The following is a 24,042-nucleotide window of genomic DNA, read 5'->3' as shown; positions in this document are numbered from 1 at the left end:
ATTGTGTAAGTCCTTCTCATTGTCCTTATCCTTGGGAGGCAATGATCTTTCCCTTTTTTTTTTTTTTCTAAGGATCCACTTTTTCCTATTTTGTGGATGGTGTGAACTTTATTACTTGATGTTATTCCTTGTATGCATTTGTTGTTGTTTGTTCAAGGATTCTCTCTTACAAGAGGTGTAAGTCCTTGACTACAACCTCTTTTGCACTTGGTGAAATACATCCATAATGAATTCACCCTCCCAATTGGGTTAAAAAGAGCGTCATCTTTCATTAAGAATCACTTTCACCTCGCAAAAGAAGGAAGTATTGCATTCTTATTCTCTACTTTGTCTTATTCTAAAAGGTGTTATCTTTGTCTAAAACAATTCCTCTCGGGGATAGGTGTCTTTTGTACAAAAATCTCTTCTCCTCTAAGGATCTCCTTTACACATACTACAAGATATCCCTTTTCAACTATCTTATCCTTGCTTAAAACTCTCTTGCTTGGATCTATGACATTGTTGCATTTTTGGGGTATCTTCTTTTGTGATGAAGGTAGGTATCCTTGTTCTACTTTACTTATGACATAAACATTACACTTTTTGAGTAATGGGTCATTCTCGGAACCAGAGCACAGACTCTTAGAGCGAGATGTCTCCATTTTTCTTTTATGCAAGGTGATTATTCTCGGAACCAGAGCACAGACTCTTAGAGCGAGATGTCACGCTTTTGTACTATACATATACAGGTTGTAGCATACTCGGGCATAGAATCCTATGAGGTGCTTCTAACCTCCCTTACACACACATGCACGAGGTTGAGTGGAACTAGCGGCATAAGGCTAGACTTTCTCACTCTCCTCCCTTACATGGATCACCTAGACAAACTCTAGGGGCTAGTTTTCCATGTCCTTTTTCCCATGGATCACCTAGACAAGATCTAGGGGTGAGAAATCCATGTTTTCTCTCTCACTATTTTTCTCATGGATCACCAATGTGTGTATTCATGCTTTTTTCCTTTCTTTTCTTCTCTTTGCATTTTGTTTCCATTTACATCCTTCATCTTGTGTTAGAGAACTCTCAAATCCTCACACTCTTTGTTGTGTTGGAATTGAGATTTGGTCCTCTTCCTTACCAAATGATTCTCCATTAGTTTTTGATCTCATATCAAATCTTCTTGTGAGCATTTGTCATCAATATTCTTTAACAATTCGAAGTGGTAAACATGATACCCTGTTTCAACTCACTAAAATTAGCAAGCCGAAACAGGGGGGGGCATATAGCTACCCTCGAATTTTCATCACCTTCCTTAGTAAGCATTAGGTGATTTTGTGATCTAACGTGTGCTTTGTAGGGTGCGGTTCCTAACTGTGTACTGCAGATACTGTTGGGGGCTTTGTTCGACAGACTTATGGATATATCCTTTTTCAAATAATGTTTACTTTTCTGTACTTTAGCTTGCATATGCACGTAGTGTTCATATGACCGCTAAAGTGGGGGCTAAATGTAGCATCGTAAATTGTACGCACTTGCTAGGGTGGTACAATTTCACACCTAGTTTAGCACCCGCCTTGGCGCATTTTGCATTTTGCATTACATTTCCCCTTTAGCACTTAATTAATTAAATTAATTAGGTCTAAGTTTCTATTTTATCATCTCCCTATCATAAAGTTGGGCCCTTTTCATTAAAGTGTGCCCCTTTCATTTTATTCTTCCAATACATCATTTAATCTAAAACCCTAATTAGGTCCTATTTTGAACTTGGGGGCTTGATTTCGGGGGTCAAGACATCTCGAAATCACCTGTAACTTCGAGATTCTCTCTAAAATCATCATATCCGACGACCCTAAAAATTTGGTGAAAAGTTCTCGGGACCATGGCGCCCGGCGTGCACACGGTCCCGGACATTTTTCCCGAAATTTTAGGAGCGCGATCCAATCATAAAATAAAGCTTAACCCCAAGAAATTGGTGGGAGATTCAATCTCTAGGTCGGCCAAAAGTTGAAATTAAGACCTAGGGTTTCATATATAAGAGCTCTCTTTCTTCATTTGAAGGGATCCAAATTTTTGGTTTTCAAGGGCCTTCTATGCAGCAAAAGAGAAGATCTTTGAAGACTTCAACAACATTCAACATCCATCCATCAAGCATTCATCAATTTCATTCATCCATTTAGGGCTTTGAAGACATTGAAGAGCAATAGGGGATCACCGACTGAAGATTGGCTTGTACCCCTCCCTTGGGGTTGGGTATGATTTCATGTTGTTTTCATGTCTTTGCATAAGCCTCATTATATCACTTCTATTCATGCTTTAGATCTCTTTACATCTTGATTTGGAGCCTTTACATTATCATTTGCAAGCAATTAGGGTTTACTTTCTAGGTTGCTCTAGTTTGCTTACTTGCATTTTAGGATCTTGCACACACACAAGGTCTGCACACACACTATTTTTACAATACAACTTGGCTATTTGTGGAGGTGGAAATCACCAAAGTGGGGGTTTGACTAAGGCAAAACCCTATATAGCCGCCCACCATACCTTTTCAGATATAAGTGCAGGTTTTGGGATTCGGATGACGCCGCAAGTTGCAGATCCGACGGAAGCAGACCGAGACAGAACTTCACACCAAATTTCAGTGCAAAAGACCAGGACAGGGGCATGGGGTGCCCTGGTCCTGCCAGGACAGGGGCGCTAGGCACCCTGGTCCCTGGGACAGGGGTGCTGGGCGCCCTGGTCCTTCTGTCAGACAGTAAGTTTCAGCATTTTTCTGACAGCTTTTCAAGTTGCAAAACAACAGTTTCAGGAGTAGAATCAGGACAGTGGCGCCTAGGCCCCCGTCCTGAACATTTTCACTCAAATTTTAACTCTGGGTACACATCTGCATTCTTGTCTTGTCCTTGTGTTTACAACTTTCCATTGTTTAATCTCAATTCCGCAATCTTGTTACTAGTTCATACTTACACTTTAGGGTTAATAGTTGAACTTGCATCATTCTATCTATCATTTGCAACAAAGGAATAGAAATCCTAACAGGTAGCCCGTGGCTCTCTCTTCCACAAAAAGAAGTAGCCAATTGTGTGATACCTCTAGGCTCTTTCGTATTCCACAAATGTGTGTCAAAAGGTAGGATTAGGGCATGTTGACCTAGTCTCGCTTTTTCCCCCACACACCTAGTATGATTTCTAAATAGGATGGAATGAATATATGTTTGCTTTGATTATTGAGTTTGACATTGGAGTAGGAGAGTATTCTCTCATCCTTCTTAGGGTGATTAGAAATCCAGATCTTCAATACCATGCTCATGTTTTTGATTGTGTGTCACCTTTAGAGGGCCTGCCTTCCCGACCATTTGCTTTTGCAAGCAAGTGATAATCGTGAGAAGGGAATGATCCAAAGTGAGTACGGCTAGAATACCTTGGCATTCTAACTCACTATAAACAAATACCTAATGGGCGAAAGCTTTGAAGGAAGGGTTACGTGGGAATTGCAGTTACTTGGGAAGTGATGACCCTTGAACTCTTTCTCATATCAACATCTAAATGGGACCTCACGATCTAAATCGTGCTTGCGCGACTACATTTGTTTGGTATCTTGGTGGGCTTAATGTCTCAATCACACTTGTGTTACATCAAGGAGTAATGCTTAACAGAAATCCTTACTAAACACCTTGTATTTATAGGCCAAAAATCCTTCTAGTTGCTTGAGAAGGACAAGTTCGGATACTTGGAAGAGATACTAAGTTCGCTATGGGGAGATTTCCATGGGGACTGATGCTTGGCTGCCTTGAGAAGTGAGTGTCGTGGAGGGGAGTCTGTGGGGTCAAGCATCTATGTATTCTCCTTGAATCTCATAATGAGTCTACCTCTCAAGTACCTAATGTCCTTGCCTACCATAAGAAATGTGTGAATGAGCATGATTGTATTGAGTCTAAGTTGAAATATCTTGTCTTCTTTGCTTGTCAAAAGTTGAATTGCATCTCATTTCAAAACCAAGACAAATTGATTCAAAACAAGGTTAAACACAAGAACATTTCATCCAACAAACTTCAAAACACCTTCAAACATGGTTCTCAAACATTTTTCAAAATCTTGTCTCAACATTCATGTCACTTAGATTTAGGTTCATCCTAGGTGTCCATTTTGCAAAGTGCATTGTCAAGTACCAAGATTAGGTTTCACCTAGGTCATACTCCTTTGCATATCAATAAGGGTCATCCATTTTGCATGCGTCCTCTTGCATTAGAGTAATACCATTGTCATACATTTGCATTTGCATACCCTAGGTCTCTTCATCAAGCTTAGGTCATTATCATATCATATTAGGGTCATTTGCATAGTAATTTTCGCTTTGCATATAGTGTCAAAACTAGATTTTGTCATACTTGAGTAATCCAAATCTTTGATAAACCCTAAGTCATTTTTAGGAAGTCTAGACCTTATCAAACCTTTTCTCTTTTGTCATTATTGTCATTTGGTCAAACCTAGCTTAGTATCCAAGCATATAGGGGAGACTTTGTCATTTTGTCCTTTTGTCACTTGGTCCTTTTGTCCTTTGAGGTCTAGACATCATTTCAATTTCCTAAGGGTATCTTTTAGATTTGCATTCCAAAAAGTTTGTCAAAATCCTGAAAAACAACCAAAGACATAGGTTGCATTCTTGCCATAGATTGCATTCTTATTTATTTAGTTTGCATTTAGTTGCATATCATATATTGTCCTTGAAAATTTCCAAAAATATTGCATTTGCATAAGTGACATGCCTATTGAAACAAGATCAAAATCTAAAAATATGGGTGAACCAGCGTATCAACCCATTGACAACATATCAAATTCACAATTTCAAACTAGTCAAACAATACAAATTGAAGGTTTATCAAACACATCATTACCACCATATGGAATGGTTCAACTTGGACCACCTCCATTGTATGAACTAGTGTTTGTACCTATGAAACCAGGACATGGGAGTGTTCCACCAACTCCAAGAGGAAATGCACCTTTCAATTGGAATCAACCAAACCTACAACATGAAATTCAAACATTACATGAGGAACAAACTCTCTCACAAGGATTTGGTTCAGATCAAGGCATTCAACAAGAAATGAATCCAAATGTCCAACCAGATTCTTCATCAGATTTCGATGCTTCTAATGATGTTGATATGTTCCTTCAAGATCCAAAGTTGACAAAAAAGATGGATAAATTCTTGAACAAGGTCTTTAAGATGTTCCCACAAAAGTATCTTAAGATGATGAGTAATGTGACCTCCTCAAGTGAGCAAATCAATGTGCAAAAACAACAAGGCGGTGAGCTGTTAAGTTTCTCTCCGCATCCAAATGAAGAAAATATGCAACAAGAAACTCAACCTACCTTGATGAGTAAATGTGCTTCAAAGGCATTGACAGTGACTATTCCTCAAAAGTCACCATTCGAGACAATAAATAATCCATTATTCAACACAACACCTTTAACACAAGATCAAATGAAGACCACGCAAATGTTGACAACTATCCCTCAACAAGAAGTGGTTCCTTACATGCATAAAATTGGATCAAAATCTAAGATGCAAGAAAGCTTCACGACTGGAATGCCTGATATCACCAATGTCCAAAACAATTCCACGATGCAACAAAGTTCTTATATCCCATTAAGCTCAATATATTTGCCAAACACTATTGCGACAGATCCTTCGATAATGGCGACACAAAGAGCTACGGATAGTGGTTTGCACCAACAACAATTGTTGCAACAATTGAGTAATACACAAAAGGTACAATCAAATGTGCAAACAAGCAATGTACAACAACAACAATATCACATTCGACAACAAATTGCAGCGCCTTCTGCCCCATTACAAGTTAATGCGAACTTGCAACCATCACAATGGATTGGACAAACAACACAGCAAGTTAATGCAAGTGCCATACCCCATCTTAAGGAGAAACAACCAAAACCACCCAAACAAAGTTTTTTGCAAATGATGGGATATACACCGTGACAACAATTGGCACAAAGTCAACAAATTCCGATTCATCAACATCAACAACAACATGTGCCTCAATATGTGCCAAGATAAACAAGCTATCATACTTCACAACCGCAATTGGCACTTGTGCAATATCAGCAACACCCTCAATTGCAATATCAACCTAGGCTACAAGAAGCACAACAACAAGGTCAATATCAAGGCATGGCACAACCACAACAACAAGAGATGTACCAAGAACATTATATGCCAGAGACACCAAAAACGGCCATTTCAGAGCATCAACAATCGATCAGAAACACGATGTATCGACAAAGAGTACCCACCGGGATTAATGATGGACCTCCAAAATCTGATACAATTGCACAACAGCTTGAGAAGTTGCAATGACAAGTTGACGCATTAGAAACTAAAGGAACAAAGAATTTGTATACAGATAAGGATTTATGTCCTAATCCATTTGATAAGAGCTTATACATGCCTCCATTCCCTAAGCATTTTGAAGCACCTAACTATGAGAAATATAAAGGGAATGGCAATCCAAAAGATCACATTCGAGCATTTTTCATGGCATGTACTGAAGTGAGTTATGAGGAAACATATTTAATGTGCTTATTTGCATGAAGTCTCACGGGACAAGCCATGGATTGGTATTCGCATCTGCCAGGAAATATAAAGACTTGGTCTGAATTGGCTCAAAAGTTTATATCTCACTTCGCATTCAACATCGATAGTGACGTGACCATGTCAGATTTATGAAACATCAAGCAAAAGCAAGGTGAGCCGTTAGTGACTTTCTTGCAACAATGGCGAAGCTTGTATAGTCGTTCTTCCCTAGATATACCTGAAGAACAACAAGTGAATCTGTTTATCCAAAATTTGGTCCCAGAAATGATGTATGAACTAAAATTGAAAAGTCCCAGTACTATTGAGAAACTCATTAAGAAAGGGATGAATATTGAAACTGCTCTTGTAGCTAAGGGAATCATTAAGCTCAACAAAGACAGTGACAACACGAACAATTCAGGGGATAGAAATAGATTTTGGTATAAGAACAAGAATGTCACTAATGATGGAGTTGTTGATGCAAGAGCGGTAAATGCAAATCAACCCCCGTTCACAATCAAGAAATTGAGTGTTCCTAATATGTCAACTATGGAACAAAATCAAACACCAGCGAGCAATGTTACTCAATAGCCGCAATACCAACAACATCCTCAGCAATACACTCCACAATATAATCAACAACAAGGCTAGCAACAAAATCAGCAGCGCAAACCTTTCCGATCAAGGGATGGACCTCCTCGACAATTTACACCATTGGGAGAGCCTATTGAATCAATAATGAAACAATTAATACAAGCAAAATTTATTAAGCTACTAGATATCAAGGCAAAACCAGTGGTAAAATCGCATTGGTGGAATGATAATGCATACTGTGAGTATCATCAGTCAAAAGGACATAAAACCACGTCATGTTTTCAATTGAAACATATGATTCAAGATTTGTTAGAACAAGGAGTAATTGAGATAGATCCGCCCAACGCGACCTCTAACAGTGATCATACCATTTTCAAAACTCCTTTGCTTGATCATGACAAGGGTAAAGCATCTTCTTCAAACTCTACCCAAACAAAAAATTATGCAAATATTGGTTATAACAATGTCATCAATTGTTTTCGCATGTCAAATGAGTATGTTTCTACCCTAAGAATAAAGGGACAAGATCCTTCTTGCGCAGTCACCACTCATCGATCCAAAATAGTCCTGAAAGGAGCTCCTGCAGTTCCTCCCAAACCAACTCCTGCAAGTCAGTATAATCTCTTGGATCATCTAGGAAAGACTTGCACAAATATCAATCCTTGAGTTGTTGAAAATGTCCCCTATGTATCGTGCAGTCCTAGATAAAGATTGAATTGAGTCCACTGTCCCGACAAACATTGATGTTGACCAGTTTCAAGCCTGAATTGGACATCTAGCTGTTTCCCAAAATGTCGCATTTTCTGATAATGATATCTCACCTGATAAGCTCCCTCATAATGATCCTTTACACCTTGAAGTCTTTGTCCATAATTGCAAAATCTGACGAGTCTTGATAGATGGCGGAGCGGGTCTTAATATTTGTACCTTGAGAGTGGTCATTGGCCTTGGTTATACAGAAAATGACATTGATGCTTCCAGAAGAATAACAATCAAAGCACATGATGATGCTGAGTGCCTATCTAAAGGGATAATTACATTGCCTATCAGAGTTGGTCCAGTGACAGAAAACACTTTCTTACAGGTCTTAGACCTTGATCTCCCTTACAATATGATTCTTGGCCATCCATGGATCCACACAATGAAAGCAGTTCCATCCACCTATCATCAATTTTTAAAATATCCTTACAATGGAACTGAGATAACAATTCCAGGAGATCCTAATCCATTTCAATTCTGTGTTGCCCTAGAGGATTCTCCTCAGTAGCAAGTCCCAGTCAATAGAGAGGCCAAATCACATAGTTATGTGGATCCTAATGAATTGTTAGATGATGTCAAAGGAAAATTGAAGATACAGGACCAAGGATGTGGAGAATATTCAATGGATCAAACATTCCTCATCAGGAATTTACCAATATCTCCAAAATCATATGGAAAACCACATTTGTTGCAAAAGGAACCTAAGGTAGTTATTCAATATCAGCCTCCCACTACATTTACAAGATGGGGTGAACTTGACAAAGAAACTTTAGATGATGATGTCATAGATTGGCTTTATAAGGATCCAACTAAGACCCCACTTGTCAGGTTGCTAGTGGAATGGTACAACAAAGGATTTACTATGCTGCAAAAGAAAGGATATGATGGCTGCAGTGGCTTAGGCCTGGACAACAATGGAAGGCTAGAACCTGTTATACCCAAGATGCGACCTCCAACTTTAGGGTTAGGTTTTGTACCATTGAGAATTGGATCCTCATCTACCAAAGTGACCACGTGTGGAAAAGGGCGTGACTCTGATGATGAAATAACACCTAAGGATACCCAACCCGAAACTGATTCCAATGAATGGGAGAGGAGTTCTTTTTCTTCTAGCTCCTATGCCCTTGACAATATTTTCCTTGACCCTGATAATTTGCCTATGGAAGACAAACATGAAATAACTCCTCTTCCTAAAACATGTCCTAATGCCTGGATAGAGTCATTCTGGGACCCAAGCTCTGAATCAGATACAAGCAGTTCAGATAGTGATACCACAGATGCTTACATCTTTACCATATCAACCCTCTCTCTCCTTAAAACTGATGATGACATGCCCCTCGTCTATCCCCAGCTTATCCAACATGACCAACAAGAACCACTCACATTGGACTGTTTTCAAAATGACAAAGCAATTGCATAATTCCTTGGACTACGGGAAGGCATACCGCAAGGTGATCATAAGGCAGGATTTGCTATTGACCTAGATTCCACGACATATTTTGGGGAGTCAACTCCATCTTCCAGTCATCAAAATGAAAAAAGAAAAGAAAAAGTAAAAAATCAAAAGAATAGATCTTTGAGTGAAAACCGTAAGGCACTCTCTGATCATATAAAAGTAAAAATAAAAGACGTACCTGCGGGTGAAAACCTCTCTGAGGCGCCCAAAGGTGGAAGAGTGGACATACCCCTATCAAGTTAGGATAAATCAACATTTCTTGTGGAAATGACCGAAGAAATCAATTTGGGTACACCTGACAACCCTAAGGTCATTCATTTTGCTGCTTCTCTATCAAAACAGGAAAAGATATATTTTGTCAATTTCTTTCTTGAGAAGAAGATTAGCTTTGCATGGTCCTATGCAGATATGCCTGGCCTCGATCCAGAATTAGTCCTTCATCACTTGCCATTAAAAGCAGATGCCAAGCCTGTCAAACAAAAACTCAGAAAGATGCATCCCCAGGTAGCTCTTTTGGTCAAGGTAGAACTAAAAAAATTACTGGATGTGGGCTTTATCAGACCCATCGATTATGCAGACTGGATTTCAAATTTGGTACCAGTTAGCAAAGTAACCGGGGGCATCAGAATCTGTACATATTTCAGGGATCTCAATAAAGCATGCCCTAAAGATGATTTTCCACTGCCAAATATCGACATCATAGTTGACATGACTGTTGGATATGAGATGCTCTCATTGATGGATGGTTTCTCCGGCTATAACCAAATTCACATTGCTCCTGAAGACCAACATAAGACTGCATTCACATGTGCTTGGGGTACCTATTGTTGGAATGTGATCCCCTTTGGTCTTAAAAATGCAGGTGCAACATATCAAAGAGCGATGATGACAATTCTCCATGATTTCATGCATACTTTGATGGAGGACTATGTTGATGACTTATTATGCAAATCTGTCACAAGAGATAGTCATTTAGCCATCTTGGGCCCAATCTTTGACTGAATGGAGACCTACAAGCTCAGACTCAATCCAAAGAAGTGTGTCTTTGGTGTCACAGCCGACAAATTACTAGGGTACATTGTTTCTCACAAAGGCATTGAAGTCGACCCGACCAAGGTTAAAGCAATAATGGATATGCCTCCTCCTTCTAATCTCCGTCAACTAAGAAGTCTGCAAGGAAAGCTACAGTCAATCTGCCGCTTCATAGCTCAGTTGGCCAACAAATGTCATCCATTCCAGCATCTATTGCATAAAGTGGTCGCTTTTAAATGGACTGAGCAATGTCAATCAGCCTTTCAAGCTCTTAAAGACTATTTGCTGTCCCTGCCTATTCTAATGCCTCCTATAGAAGGAAAGCCATTTATATTGTATATTTCTGCAACTGAAACAACACTAGGAGTTCTCTTGGCCCAACAGGATGAGAATGGCAAAGAGCGAGCTATTTATTATATCAGCCGAACACTAGTAGGCTATGAGCTAAATTATTCAACTATTGAACGGGCATGCTTAGCAGTGGTATTTGCAACACAGAAGCTCCAACACTATATGTTAAATCACCAAACATTGTTGGTTGCAAAAATTGATCCCCTAAAATACTTGCTTAGCAGAGCAACTTTGACGGGTCGCCTAGCAAAGTGGGTTATGATCCTCAGTGAATTTGATATTGTGTATATGGAGCGAAAGGCGATAAAAGGACAAGTCATAGCAGATCAACTTGTAGAGGCTCCTATTTATGATGATCATCCCATGTTGACCGATTTTCCAGATGAATCAGTCTTTGCTCTCACATCTTCTAATGAATGGAAGTTATACTTTGATGGATCCCATACCAAGTTCAGGTCCGGAGCCGACATCTTGTTTGTCACCCCTCAAGGTGATGCTATTCCCAAGTCCTACAGAATAACTTTTCATTGTACCAATAACATTGCAGAGTATGAAGCACTGGTCACAGGACTCCGAGTAGCGGTCCACTAGAATATCACACATTTGCAAGTCTATGGAGATTCTCAGTTAGTCATCCGACAAGTGAATGATGACTACGAAAGATGAAAAGCTTATTCCCTATAAGCATATGGTAGATTTCTTCAAGACAAAATTCACGGCTATCCATTTCAGTCAAGTTCCAAGAATGCAAAACAAGTTGGCAGATGCGATGGCTACAATCGCTTCCATGTTAAATATGCCCCACAATATGGCTAAATGTGAATTTTTGGTCGAACAGTTGCTTGTCCCTTCTTTCGACATTCAGACAGCAGATGTGATGTGCGTTCTTGTTGGTCCCAACTCCCCGTGGTACAATGACGTATATCAATATTTGAAATCTCAAACCTTACCACCTAACCTTTCCGCTAACCAACACTGAGCCTTCATCCGACAGATAGCCAAATATGTCATCATTGCCGACACCCTTTACCGTCGTTCCTTTGACCATACCCTCCTTAGGTGTTTGGATTCTGACGAAGCACAAATGACTTTACACGAGGTTCACGATGGTATATGTGGGGGCCATTTCAATGGTCTGAGCTTAGCCAAAAAGTTGATTCATGTTGGGTATTATTGGCCCACTCTGGAAAAAGATGTTCATGATTTTGTTAAGAAATGTTACAAATGCCAAAGCCATGGAAACTATATTCATGCACCAGCCCAAGAGCTTCATTCTATCATATCTCCATGGCCTTTTTCTCAATGGGGATTGGATCTTATTGGCAAGATTCACCCGACATCTGCAAATGGACACAAGTTCATCATCACAGCCACAAAGTATTTTACAAAATGGATCGAGGCTATCCCTGTGACCTATTTCACTGGTGTGCAAATTTCAAAATTCCTATTGAATTATATCATATGCAGATATGGGGTTCCCCTTGCCATAGTCACAGATAATGGTCGTCCCTTCAAGAATAAAGATGTCAAGGAACTTTGTGAAAAGTTTCATATCCAACACCGTTTCTCCAGTCCATACTATCCACAGGGGAATGGTCAAGCCGAAGCATCAAATAAAACCATTATCAAGATCCTAAAAAAGGTTGTCAATGATGCTGGTCGAGATTGGCATGTACAGTTGAATCCAGCACTATGGGCCTATCGCACTTCTATCCGCACACCTACTGGCGCAACGCCTTATTCCTTGGTGTATGGTGCGGAAGCCATTTTACCCTTGGAAGTGGAGATTCCTTCCTTGCGTATTTCCTTGCAACATCTAATTGATGATGAGACACACAGGGTCTCTCAGTTGCATCATCTTGAGATGTTAGATGAGAAACGTCAGACAACCCTGACACATTGGCAAGCATATCAAAACCGTCTCCGTCGCTCTTATAATAAGAAGGTCAAAGGGTGACACTTCAAAGTGGGAGATCTGGTTTTAAAGGCAAACCCTAAGAATGCACAGTCTACTGACATCATCAAAGGTAAGTTTGAACCTAATTGGGTTGGTCCTTTCATAGTGACTACAGCCTATGGCTCGGGGGCATATCAGCGTGCCACTCCAGAAGGTGAACCTCTGTCTGATCCTGTAAACAACATGCATCTTCGCAAATACTGGGCATAATTTTCTATCAGCACTTCTTCAAGTATGATCCGGAAAAAAATACAAAAAAATCAAAAAGCAAAAAAATACAAAAAAATCAAAAAGCAAAAAAATACAAAAAAAATCAAAAAGCAAAAAAAATACAAAAAAATCAAAAAGCAAAAAAATGCAAAAAAAAAATGTGCAAAAGCAAAAGAGAAAAAAAAGCAAGAAAGTAAAGAAAAATGATTCGCCCTCAAGTGAAAACCTGGCAAACAGGCACTTTGGGCAAGTACCATGGTGAAAACCTGGCAAACAGGCGCCATGTGTAGCAAGATCATTGCTCCGTCATCTATCATGACCTCTAGCTATGCTTTCTCTTGGCCGGTTTATCATGTCTATCTTTGTCTTGACCCAATGTTCTGTTCCAGGCCTGTGATTGGTCAACATCATTGTCTTGCATACTCTGGTTTCTTGTACATATGTCTTTCAAATGTGCATTGGGTGCGTTCCCCTTGTCATGATCAATCACTGGAACTTTTAAAAATTGAAAAATGTCCTGAAATAATTCAAAAAAAAAAATTGAAAAATGTCCTGAAATAATCTTTTAAAAATTGAAAAATGTCCTGAAAAATCCCTAAAAAGTCAAATAAAGTCCTGAAAAAACAAACAATTTTTTTTTGTAAAATCTCAAAAAGCAAAACATAAAATGATCCCTTTATGCATAGACAGATCGCTGAGCATACCTCCAACGACTCTCAATCCAACACTGTGCTTTAATGAAATCACGCATTTACAGATGAACTTTTTCACTCAAACCAGACATTCAAACTGATCACATTGTCATATCAATCGAATATCATTGGTCCTTGTCACTAATATCATGGGTCTTATACAGGGTGTGGTATACTCGAAACCAGACTATGTCCTGTCTTAGACGGGGTACCGCATGTCCTGAAACCAGACAACATGATCGTCCTATCAGCACTTTCAACTTTTGACAATGAAGATCAAGATGTTTGTTTGATTTGTTGGAATTTGTGCATCTTATCTTTTTACTGATTTCTCTTCGATCATGTTCCTATGTTGCTCGATGATGTCATTAAGTGATTTAGAGTGACCGGGATGGTTCATGGTCCCTTTTTTTTTTGTTTTTGTTGTGATTGCTATTTGTTTGTGATGTGTCTGTCTTTTGCAAAAAAGGGTTGCATTTCACCTCTGGCCTTCAATGCCATGATGCTACGCATCCATTTTGCTACATTAAAATAAAGGTTCTCACCTACAAAGTGCATTACTGAAAGCAAGTTTTTCTTCGTCTCTAACTCTCCTCTGTCTCATTTCTTCTTACTAACATTTCTTTCATCCGTTCGGATAGTCAGTTCGGTCTAGTGCTCCAATTTCTCTACACACATATGCTGCATCCTGCGTTCATTGGTTAGTACATTTGTATTACATCAAGCATCACATCAAGCATTTTATCCATTTCATATTATCCATACATGTTCCACAATAATACATCAATAGTGCATAAGTTATCCATACATGGAAAATAACATAAGTCATAACACATTGCATCCCATCATATCGATGCATATCATATCATATATCCAAATAATATCGGAGTGCAAAATTGGACTGTCTATCCTAAGTATGGCCCGTAGGCTGACTACATAATGTCAAACTACATCTGTCTCTATCCTAAGGAGCATGTGCCTCTGTCACTGGGTGCTCCCTCTGTCCTCCTCATCCCTGCCATGTCTCAAGGATGATGTCCCTCCTGGTCCTGGATGTGGTGGTCTCATAGGTCCACTCACCCCCATGCTGCTCACTGACCTCCGAGAGCGTGCCCTGCTCTCTGTCCTCGATCGTGCCCGATATGAAGCTGCTCTCTGCTCTGGTGGAACTACACTCTCATATAATGTCCTCCAATGGCATATCTCCTCTCCCAGTCTCTACCAACATCTGTGCCATCTCCCGTGCACTGGCATCCCTAATCGACCCAATATACTCAGTGACTCTCTGTTCTTCTCGCTGTGCCTGAGCTATTGTTGTATATCAAGCCGCTGTGAGTCTGGCTATCTCTACTCTGAACTGATCCTACTCTATCCTCAAGATGGCATTCTGTCTCTTTAAAGTCGCAATGTGATCATGCTGACTCGCTATGGTAGCCCTGCACATCTCCATCTCCTCTATCCTAGCTATCTCCGACTCTATGGATATATCCTGCAATGACTCCTGATCGGCTGCGCCTGGCTCATAATCACCATCCCCATCATCATCTCCATCCTCATCATCCCCCTCATCCTTATCACCACCCTCATCCTCCTCATCCTCATCATCTCCCTCCTCCTCTCCCGCGAGTGGGAAGTCCTCCTATCTCCTAGGTTCTGGAATGTCTGGATCTGTCAATGGCACTGGCCGTCGTCGTGCAAACCATCTCTCATACTCCTTTGTCATCCTAGCATCCTCCACATCTGATCTCCAATCCCACTGTCTCTGTTGTAGCTGTGTGAAGTTAGCATATGCTATGTGTGGCTGAATCATACTCCCCCATTGACTCGTCTCTCTGTGAGATCGAGCAAAGTGTGCAGTCCTCCTAGGTACATCCTGCCTCTCTCCAAACTGTCATTTGACTCTCTCTGGTAGGTACATCTCAATCACTCTCTGGTGATTCACTGGTCGCCCAATCAGGTACCTCTCCTGTCTGCAATACAGTAACTCATCACTATCATCTGACCATCCAGGGCAATCACGATATGGCCTCCATGTGAACTCTCTCAGTCTGTCTAGCTCGTGTCACCAATACAATATGTATCCAAATGGACCCTGTATCAGTGCTGCACTATAGCAATACACATATGGTTGATGTGGTAATACCTGTCTCTCTGCAATCGGTCGACATATGGCTATGTGCTTGAATGCCCATACCTGTAACAGTGTGACTCCATAGCTCAAAGACTGAACTCCCTGATATGCTATCTGATGCAACTGAAAATACAGCATAGCAAGCACACATGGTCCCCATGCATACACTGTCCCCTCTATCACCATCCGCTCTAGCACTCTTCCCCATCCAATAGGGAATCCATGTCCTTGTCTATCTCCTGCTAGTAGACATGCTATAACCACTGCTATCACCACATATCGTCGATCATACTCTGATGCCATGGTCTCCCAGCCGATCTCCCTCTCTACGATATCCAGATCATCTGCGTCGCACTCAAATAATCTGCACAATGCATCTCTCCCTGTCACTGGGTCATACTCTACCATCTCTCCATGAATCAGAATGCGGAGGATACGCCATACGTCCTCTAGTGTCACAGTCGCCTCTCCAGTCGCCAGATGGAAAGAGGAGGTCTCTGAATGCCATCGCTCTGCCAATGTGGTAAGTAGTCTTGTGTTTGCCCTAATCTCGAGCATGAATGTGATATAGTATATCCCAAGTCCTGCTAGTGTATCTCTATCCATGCTCTTGAGTCTATGTCATAACATGAAGCAGTCTGGTCGGTTCTCCCACGTGATCAATGGATACTGTCGACTCTGCATCACAATTGGGGCATATTTTGTTAGTTTTAGGGTTTTCTCCTATGGGTTGCATTTCCTCATTTCATACACAAATCAGGGTGTTTTTCATCTATTCTGACCTATGCTACCCTTATCCCCCCTTTCCGGATCATTTGCATGCTGTTTTTGACTAAAATTGAGTTACCAGGGCACAACTGCACCTGTGTTGTGTATCCTACGCTTGTGTCACATATCTTGCACCTGTGTCCCCCTACACAAGCACAGAAGATCCTACACAAGCACAGGATTCGCCCTACACAAGTGCAGAAGTCATTTTCTGTATTTTCTATGGGCCCCGCAATGTCCCGCAAGCAAGTCAAATTCATAAAATTGAAAACATGGGTTTTTGAGATACATACTGCTGCTCCTGTGTCATCCAGTCGTCTGTACGTGTGTACACATTCTCCAAGGTGATCTGCCCTTGGAATGTTTGCCATCTCTCTGCATGTGTCCTTTTCTAGAGCAACAAATCCTGCTCTTTGGCTAGTGCAAATGAGCAATTTTCACTCTCTTTGTCTCATTTATAGATCTTTGTCAGTGCATAGATGGACGTGCACTCTTTCCATCTCATGTTGGTCGTGGTATTTTGCACCTTCAATTGCTTGTCCTTCGTGCATCCGATCTCCGATTGTTAGTCTGTTTGCTCCTATCATTTTCTATCATTCTTATCGATCAATTGGCCTCTTTTCTGCATGTTTCCGGCCGATTCCTCGAGGGGGCATGCATATGTCATTGTCATTGTTTGGGGCATTTTCATTATTGTTCTTTGAAACAACGCTTGAAATCGCATTGTCTCAAAGAGGGGCAAAATGTAGACACCTAAAAATGGTCAACGCTTGCGGAATCGTACTTTAACATTTGCGCATTGCCTTATTTTAGGGTTTTTGCGTTGCATTAACATTTCTCCTATGATTCGCACTTGGTCTTTATCATTTGCGAGCATCGAGTCTTTCTTCTGCATTTCTTCATTTGTCTCCCTTTCGAATTTGGTCTTGTCGGTAGCAATATTTGTCATGATTTTGGTCAATCTTATCCTGTCGCATTAATGTGCGTATTCATTTGTCATCATTTTGGACATCGTCAATCCTAATTAGGGTTTTGTCCTCTTATCAATATTGTCATCATGCGATCGATCCTTGTCCTCTTGTCGTCGTTTTCAATCTTATTATCTTGCGATCGATTTGTCATTGATCCTTGTCTTTTGATCAATTTGTCATCAATCTTGTTGTCTTGTGATCGATTTGTCATCGATCGTTGACATTTTCAAACTTGTCGTTTTGTGATCTATTTTGTCATCGATCTTTGTCCTTGTCAATTTTGTCATTTTGGGATCGATTTGTCATCAATCGTCGTCTTTCTCAATTGTGTCAATTTGGATCAATTAGTCATTGTTCCTCATCAATTGGCGCATTTATCAATCAAATCGCTTATCAGCATTGGTCATTTATCAATTCAAAATCATGATCGAATCGATATCAATTATCTTTTATCACGACCTAATTGTCATCCTTGCATTTCTAATTCATCTTTTAAGGTTTCATGATTTTATTCATTTAACCCTGTTTGTCATTTCTCCCTCTAGGTTAAATAATTTATTTATTTATCCTAGGTCTTCGTGTCACAATTAAATGTTTAATTTAATTGGCTAACTAATTATTCCTCTTTTTGTGAATTAATTAATAAATGACAAATTATTAATTGATTTACCTAATTTCTCCTAATTCCTAATTTTTCATCAATTTCTAAATTCCCTCTTTGTGAATTAATTAATAAATGAAAAATTATTAATTAATTCACTAAATTCCTAATTTCCTCATTTTCTATTTCCTAATTCCTAATTTCCAATTTTCTAATTTTCTTAATTTCTAATTCAATTTCCTCCTATTTTCCTCCTAATTTCATGGGAATGACATTTCAATTTGTCATAATTGACAATCAATCAATTTTGACATAGAAATTTGTCATAATCTTGTCATGAATTATCAATCAATCAATTTTGCATAGAAAGTGCAAATTTGTCATAATTTGTCATAATTGACATTCTTGATTTACAATTTCCATTTGAATCTCTTCATGCTAATTTGATCTTTTCTCCAATTTGTCTATAAATTGGATGATTTTCTTCAATCCCATCTAATCACTTTTTCGAATCACATTATCGAATGAATCACATTATCGAACGAATCACTTCATCAAATCAATCACACTTCGAGTATTCTTGCGCTACAATCTTGTCTACTTGCTTTCATCTCATGTGTATGCACTAGTAGGTGAGATCCACAACAAAGCTATTTGAAGGAGAAAGAAGGACAATGGAGCCGCATGAAGGAGACACTCAGATCTGCATTTGGTTTGCTTAGTTTTTAATCTTGAATGTTTTGCTTTCATGTCTCTATTGGATATAATTAGGATTGATCATTGCATTTGAGCTTTTGTGATTGAGCTATGACTAACATTGAGTTGCTTTGATGATTTCCGATTTCCTAGCTACAGTTATTATAATGCAAACTTTGTGATCTAGATTACCAATTCGCTATCATATTTACATTGATAGGGATCTAATAGATTGAAACACGCTCAATACTTTATTTGGGGTCAAAATCACCCTTGTAATCATGAACTTGGTATTGTTGCACTTTAAAACAAATTTCCTTGTGTGTGTATAAAGTAGGCGACAATTTTAAAAGCATTGAAAGGACCTACTATAAAGTGGAGGAATTTATGTCTAATTTGATTGTATTTTGGTCTTATTATACTAATTCAATGATGTTTGAAAAAAATTGAGGACACACCACATAAAATGTAAATGCTTAGATATTTGTCCTTATGCATGTATATGTTGATGCAATGATTGCTCTAAATGGTTAATCTCTTGACTTCAAGACAACTATATCTAATGATGATGTTATGAAAGATTCTAAACGTTCTAGGGCTTCGTCCTTGCACACCAAATCTTAACATTTGAAATTTGAATATCTTGCACATGAGTCAATAAGTAAAAAATTTTTAGGATTAAGTCCATTTGGACCTATAATTAAATTTGAATTTGGAAAAAGAAATTCAAGCTCATGCTAGCAATTTTGATCATGTAGCAGTTTTAATTTGGAAAAAGAAGGTTAGGGTCATGCTAGTAATTTTGAGAAATACTATAAAAATTGAATACAAACCATTACAAAATAAAGACTCAAGATTTCTCTAATAAAATTAGATGCTAGCTTAAACCCAAGACACTCAAATTAAAACCAAATTATTAAATCAAATCAACAGTTTTGATCATGTAGCAATTTTTATTTGAAAAAAGGTTAGGGTGTTTTGACAAGATCAAGGCTCTTGCACAATTTTTAACTTAATACTAGGAAATTAAAAAAATAAAAGATTGGATCCAAACCATTACAAAATAAAGACTCAATCCATAAAAATGGTGTGTGAGGGGAAAATGTGCGTGCTAAACTAAATGATTGTAATAATGAATAAAACAACGAAACAAGCCATTAAACTCAACACTTCGAGATAATAATGTTAAAGTCAAAATGAAGAACAAAAATGACAAGCAATGCAAACCAATATCCTCGCTTTGATTCGATTATTCATGGATTTGATGTGTTCTCATGACGTCAACATATGTTCGATTATGCTCCATGGATGCAAACATGAGTGATTATGCAAGTGATAATGAGGGTGAGTAGTGATTTCGGCAGAGTAACAATGCAAGTGAATGAAAACTAGATATGAGGGGATTTGGTCTGAAAATGGAGGGATTAAATAGAAGATGAGAGGAAGGAGAGAGGGTGTGAAGAGGAGACACTTGTCCTCAAAGGGGAGAAGTGGCTCAAATAGAGGGGAAGGAGTGACATGTGTCCCTAAGGACACATGTCCATTTTGGGCAAAGCCAACAAAATTATGATATTTTCCCCAAAAGGGGGAAAAGAGGTTAGGATGTGCACATATGGAGGTTAGGAGGGATATGATAGGGTTGGTTGGGAGGTTTGGAGGGATAGGTTTGGTTGGAACCTCAGGGTTAGGACAAGGGTTATATTAGATGGGGGTTTAAGGTTAGGAGCCATGTGCTCAAATAGGATTTGAGTCTAATTAATTAATTCATGGGGGTTTTGGATAAAGGGACATTTAATTAATTAAAGGTAATTAATTAAATGAGATGGCAAAAAGTTGATTAATTAAATAGGTTAATTAATTAAGGGGAAATGAATTGGGGGTTAATTAATTAATTAGAAGGATAGGATCGAGAATTAATTAATTAGAGGAATAGGATTGGGGGATTAATTAATTAAGAATTAATTAATTGGAAGAATAGGGATTTAAATTTGATTAAATTAATGAACCAAATTTAGATGTCTACATTTTGCCCCTTTTTCGTGGTGGCGCTAAAAATAGCGTCAGTGCGAAGAAAAATAACACTCGAGAGCGAGGAAGCGAAAAAAAAATGCCCCAAGCCTGACTGAGAATAGAGGAGGAGGGAAGGGGTGCCCCCTCGAGAGGATGCATGGGAAAAAGGGGCTCTAGTGGCATCTCAAAAAAGACACAACTTCAGCCAACAAAAAGAAAGGGGACGAAAAATTGAACTAGTAGGCAAAAACGACACCTCAAAAGGAGGTCCGAAGAATTTTTCATTAATTTTGAAAACAAATTCTTGTTTTGATCAAAAACAAGATTCAGGGGGGAAGAAAACTTGGGGGCCGGTGGGAGCATAGCCCTGCTAGAGCGGGGACGCTGCCCACAAATGCAGGGGTGCCACCCCGTCGGCGTGGGGGCATGGCCCTGCAAGAGCGGCGGACAACCCCATCAACATAGGGGTGTAGCCTCGCGAGAGCGGGGGCGCAACCCCGCCGACACGGGGGAGAAACCTCATGGGCGTGGGAGAACCACCCCACAAGAGCGGGGGAGCAACCTCACCAGCATGGGGGCGCAGCCTTGCGGTTGAAGGGCACAACGGGACAGTCTCGCAGGTCTGAATGAAAATAAGGGGGAAAAGGGAGAAAAGAAAAGAAAAGAAAAGAAAGGAGTGGGGAAAAAAAGAGAGTTCTCGTGGGTAGACACGGTTCTGCAAAAGGAACTGCTAAATAGGCTAGCGAAAAACACCTATTTGCTGAATAAGAGAAAGCAAGTCGCCAAAAAGGTAAAAGGGGGGCTAGGAAAAGGAAAGGCAAAGGACCGACAAGCTGTCATTGGCAAGGGAACGTGTGCACGTCCTAAAAAGGAAGGGAGGGAGTGAATGCAAAAGGAGATGTGATGGATATGAGGATGATATGGATGAAATAATCATGGAGCGCGAGCACCCACAAAACTAGACACCATGCAATAAGCACTTATTTTGATATAGCATTGATAGAGAACCAAGGTGGAATTTCATAGCCAATGTATGTATTGACAAAAATAAACAAACACGTAGGCCGACCTAGCACCACATAGAGTTACAGAGACCCTACAAGAAACAAAGCTAGAATGACCACAAGCAGAAGATATGCCCCAATGTAACATGAGATGATAGAGACCTCATGAGGGAAAAACAAAGGGACACATAAAAAAGACACGCCAGGCAAAAAGCAAAAGCAAAAGCAAAAAGATCACATCCTGAGCCATGTTATTCTTAGCGCATCATGATATAAAAGATCATGGTGACCAAGAGGAAACAAAGCCCTCAGGAGCTTAAAAAGATAAACAAAGATAAAAAAGAATCAAAGCCAACACGAGGGCCTCAAATATCTATTTCCAAAAGGATGATTGATTGGATGAGGATTTGATGATGTCTGACTGGAGGATGGATACATCCTACGTAGACTGATGATGGGTGTTGGTGAGAAGGATAAATCTCAGAACAACACCAAGATAAAAAAAACTAATGATGATCGACAAAAGGATCTGATAGGATCATGATGAAAAGAATGCTCTAGGATGATTCTTGAAGAACCAGTTGATAGGATATGATCTTGAATGATAGGACTGACAAATGCCTATGTACAATGACACCTATATACGAGATGTACAAGAGATATGGATGATGGAAGAAGCCATTGGGACAGGCATGATTTTGCCCCAGTCAAGAGGAAAAGAGATGAGAGATTGATGATGATGATGGGGTATTGTTGATGTGGGAATGATATATCCTAAAAAAACACAAGGATTGGGAAGGATGCATCCCAACTATGATGATTGGATTGCGATCAAGGTTTGCAGTAAGGCTGGGAACAAGACCGAGGATATGATTGGATGATTGGATGGATGGTATCGAATAACTAAGGTGGATATGATTCACATGAGATGACGAATTGTGAGAAGGAGATGGATCGAGGGAATGTGGGTACCATGAGATACCACGTTGAAAAGATGTAGATGTGATGGAAATGCAGATGAGAGGTAGCTGAGAATTGGATACCAATGATAATGGATGAAAGAAGTGTTGAAATTTGCATGACGATTGCATTAATGATTTGTTATATTGTCCTTGATGTCAATTAACCAGTAATGATGTTGTTGTAATTTTGTTTTGTAACCAGTAGGAAGAGCTAGTGAAAGGAAACTATAACCGGTAGGTTAGTTTGTGGAGTGAACCGGTATTTCTAAGTATTGGAGAGTTGAACCGGTGTTACCCCTATATTTTTTGCTTGTGCCTAAAGTGTTATAATCAGCTAAAAACCAGCTATTGCTAATGTTTTAATGTTGAAAGTGTTGGTCACCTTTGTTCAAACTTTCAAGAACCCTCTTGGACATCCCCTACCTACCAGTCACAAAGAAGTCGTTGTTTTTCAAATTCTGTGAAAGATGACATAAAATATTTTTGAAGAGATAATTTTAACATTCTCCTCTCCAAAATGACCAGTTTTTATGGCCAAACTCCATGTTGGCTAGGAGATTTTAATAGTTTAATTTTTGGGTTACCCATATGCCCAAACAATTAAATATTAATTTTTATGTGTCATATGCAAAAATGATTTCTGGGTTATGCTCTACTCAGCTTATTTATTCTACAGTTAAAATTTCATAAGAAACAGAGCTTCTAGTAAAAAGTTATGCAAGTTTTTCTATGGAAGCCGAAAAAAACAATTGTCATTGAACTTGAACCTTGAACCTTTTCAAAGTTCAAAGTTCGGGTTCAAGTTCAAAGTTCAAATTCAACTGGAGCAGGATTTGTAATTTTTTTGAACTTGAACTATTGAACCTTTTTGGTTCAAGCCCGCAGGTTCAAGCTCGCAAGTTCAAAAGGTTCAAAGTTCAAATTTCGGGCTTTATAATTTTTGGTCATTGAACTTGAACTATTGAACCTCGCAGGTTCAAGGTTCAAGGTTCAAGGTTCAAGGTTCAAGATTCAAGGTTCAAAGTTCGCAGGTTCAGAGTGTGGATGTTTTTAAAAAATGATCATCGAGCTGAGAGTAAAAGTGTTTGGATGACTTTTGAGATAGCCACACTAACACATACAAAGTCCAACCTTCATGTTACAAAGGAAGATTTGGCTTTTTGAAAGATGGATTTAATTATTAATTCATATGTTGATAACAAAGGATAATAGTTGATAATATTTTCAAAGAATTGTTTCACCAGCTCACGGTATTACAAAAAATCTGAAGAGTTACAG

Source organism: Cryptomeria japonica, chromosome 10, assembly GCF_030272615.1.
Source record: "Cryptomeria japonica chromosome 10, Sugi_1.0, whole genome shotgun sequence".
Lineage (NCBI taxonomy): Eukaryota > Viridiplantae > Streptophyta > Pinopsida > Cupressales > Cupressaceae > Cryptomeria > Cryptomeria japonica.
Note: the sequence above shows the minus strand (reverse complement) of the source record.